The following is a 3,645-nucleotide window of genomic DNA, read 5'->3' as shown; positions in this document are numbered from 1 at the left end:
CCAGCTCTCTCTAACTTGCTTATGCCTTGTTGCTTTGCTTTCCTCTGCAGACATAACGGCCTTCAAATTACAATGTGAGGACGAGAACAAAGTCACGCATTTCAACAACGACATCTGGAAAGCGGACAGGTGCACAACATGCGTCTGCGATAGAGGAAATATCATCTGCAGTCAGATAGTCTGCGACCAACAGATAATGAACCCCAACTGTAAATCATGGGAGACCCCCCTGAATGAGTGCTGCCCCGTCTGCACAGACGGTGACATAATAGGTAGGTACACCAGGAGGGTCTGCATGGGGGCCGTCCCGACACCGCATTGGCGCTGCTGCATTTCAGTCAACGCTTGGCGCTAGCTTCATTCAGCATGCAGTAGCACGCATGACGCTTACTTCAGGAAGCCAATGACGCAAAATGTGACGACATCCTAAATTCTATCTTAAAGGACGCCTTAAACATGCCTAAAGGCACGCGAAAGAAAAAAAAACGAATCTTAACGTATGCTTAAGGCTTAAACAATTGATTTGTTTGTAATCGCGCTTCGAATTAACTACGGAATTAAAGAAAAGCTTTCCCTACGAACTGGGGTAAATAGGAATATCTTGCCTGCGCCATTTTTTGAACTTGGTAAGGGGGTGCGACGGACCTGACTTGCCGGACTAACAAGCGTTAACCGCCGCATTCAGCGATTTCTTAACCCCCCAAACTGACGTTTCAAGACCTGACCAGTATGATAGCTAGGATTTGACTTATTTGACTGTTTACTCTTCTGTTTGTGACAAAATTTAAAACGTTTGTTCATTGCTAATGACTGTTTTCTTTTCTTTTCCCCCAAACAGTGAAATTCCCAGGCGTAAGTGTGTTTTGTTTTCTTTTCAAGACAACGTACTTAAAACTGCAAATTAGGCCATCAACACGTATATTCCATAATTGATATCACACAAAGTACTGTAAAGAAGCAGTTCCATACTAAAAATATTAGCATGAATATGCAAATCCCAGACTGTTTGAATATCATTCCAGACTGGTCTGTAAGGGTAAAATAATCGAAAAGCAAAACTCCGAAGGAAATATATATTTGAGTATAGTCTTTTGTGAGAAAGAGCTGACAAATTAATACTTGCTTAAAAAGGTCCACCCGAGATAAAGTCGTTGTGTTGGGCTAACACTACTACTCTGTCACTTGTAGGGACCCAAGGGAGAGCCCGGTAATGCACTGATCGACGGTGAGGGATATGCTGGCGTAAGTATCATTTATCATTTTATGTCATCATCGTCCATCTTATCTTTGAACTTCACATGCACTTAAATCAAGCAAAAAAATGTACTTGTTCTCGTACACAAAAATGCGATAACGCTTTCCTGTCTAGATCTATGTGATTCTCATTTTAGTATTCAAAAGGTCTGTTTATATATTACTTGCTTGCTGCGTGATAACGATTTGCAACCATGTTTGAAATGAAGTTCTCTCTTCTCCACAATGATCTTCCTCGCAGCTTTATTTTAACGAAATGCGTTAGAAACGTACTCTACTTCAAAATCATTTCAATAAACGTCCATAATTATAACCTAATTTCCACCTTCTACCTCGAACCTGAGTGATAAAAAATAACTGAACTTACGGTATGTCGTGTTTCTTTTTCCCCCACAGTTGCAGGGACCAGCTGGCCCCGCTGGACCCCAGGTACGACCAATCGTCTTTCTGTTTAATAAGGGCACTGAAGCGATTTCATGGCTGGACTTAAGAAGTCAATTGTCTGTTTTTTTTAATGAAGACCTTTATTGCACATTTCTGCCACACTTGGCTAAGTACAGGTCACAACAAAACAATGTAAATTGACACGGTTAACAGATGCAAAATTAGCTAACTATCGTTATATAAATTCAACTTCTCGCTTTTCAGTTATTGTTGAAATAAAGGTACAGATCTGTTTTTCGATGGGTGGTTTGATGAAGTAAGTTGAATCAATCCTATCCCATATGAAGCATACTGATACCTGTGAGGCACAAATGTGATGTCACTGACGAAAAACGGTTGCTTGTTTCATATCATGGGCTGGTTCTGGCTATCTATTGGTGGTACCAAAAAGGACTCCTCACGTAGCCTGTTTTCGGGGCTATTTCAAACGCTTCAAGTATGAAAAGATGGCGACTATGTGCTAAGAAATCGTAGTAAATGTTGTTCATCCACATCCGTTAGTCTGACTAGATCTTTTCCTTTACTTCTAGGGCGAATCTGGACCACCTGGACTTCCCGGTAGCCGTGGACCACCCGGACCCCGGGTAAAAACCACTCCCCTTTTCTTGTCATAGCTTCTATATAAGGTAGAGGTAAAGGTAGGGGGCTAGGCACAGTACTGGAAGGCTAGGTGGAGCCCAACCCTCATCTTCCACCACCTTCCTTAGACAGATAGCTTCCATAGCTTTCGTTATTCCGTATATTTGTATATCACTATTATCAGGGCTCGATATACTTTTTTTTTCTAAATACCTGAACTGCAGTTCCCATTACCATTTCAATTCGTCAAAAAACTGGACTGTTCGAAAAAAAATGTTCTGAGTAGCTCCACTTTAAATTTTGACGTTCTTTGCCAGAGGCAGCTCTCCCTACTAGTGTTTGGGGATTATCACATACAAGTAAGCATCAGAAATTCCTGTACAGCCGTTCTTACACTAACCTGCATATGCAGATGCTTGTGGTATTTGGAGCCCTGTATTTAAATCACGTTCTAACGTACCAAAGTGTATTTTCGTTAAAACGTATAACTGGCCAGCTGTCTTTAGGAGCACAACACCAGGTCCGTTCGACTTTCAGCCGGGGTTTTGTCTTGCCTCCCTGGTCCAGACTTTATTTGTTTATAGTAAATTATACACGATGTCGTCCCCTTTGTATCGGAGCAGACCAAGGTTAAACTCAAGAGGGTGGGGTCGGCACACGATCACCTGAAATATCGGGCAGCACAAAAGAACGAGTAGCAGCTTACTGTAATTTGAAATGTGAAATAAAAGGACCTTTCGACGGATTGTTTTGTGTTAAACGATCACCGACATCGAATGGGTATCTCTTTGACCTAGTTAAACGTTAGGAAACCTAGTCATGAACGATTAGTAACTAGGGAATATGGCGAGATTTTCTTGAAGAATGACGAATGGAGAAGAGTTATGGTTTCTTTGGGTTTAGAGCTGGACATTGCGTTTAATCTTGTTTTGGAATACCATAACTGTTAAAATTTAACGAACCCCCGTGCCCTTCTCTCAGTCTTGTCTACACATTGTCCATAATCCGCAGACCCTCTTGAGATCTGACCCTGCCCGTTTCCCCCAACAAAAGCTGCGTTTGTTGGCGCTACGCTAAGCCCGTCATAGGTAGTTGAGTGCCAGCCAGGGCTGAGATTCCTCAGATTGTAGTGATAAACACAGGTGTGGGAGACAGTTAAAAGGCCGCCTGCCCGGCTTTGAACTCGCCTGTCGCCGTGGCTTTAGGCCGGACTTCCCCACACAAACCTCCGTCTAGAAAAGAACCCGTATTGACAGACGGACGTCGTCTGGTTCAAACATCTGGACGCCCCAGAGCTTACACTGACTCTGAACTTGTCAAAGAAGACATTTGCGACCGCTTCTATCATTGCTTTGATTATAATATTTG

The 3,645-nt window shown here is 42.5% G+C and overlaps 1 protein-coding gene across 8 annotated transcripts in view; it reads left to right on the top strand.

The window, feature by feature from the left end:
• Positions 1–3,645, top strand: part of LOC109475829 (collagen alpha-1(I) chain-like) — a 48,367-nt gene that overhangs the window by 21,177 nt on the left and 23,545 nt on the right. The window lies entirely within an intron of this gene.

This window comes from Branchiostoma belcheri, unplaced genomic scaffold (assembly GCF_001625305.1).
Source record: "Branchiostoma belcheri isolate BF01 breed outbred unplaced genomic scaffold, Haploidv18h27 scaffold35, whole genome shotgun sequence".
Lineage (NCBI taxonomy): Eukaryota > Metazoa > Chordata > Leptocardii > Amphioxiformes > Branchiostomatidae > Branchiostoma > Branchiostoma belcheri.
The sequence above is the reverse complement of the archived record's forward strand: the minus strand, read 5'-3'. Positions and strand labels throughout refer to the sequence as shown.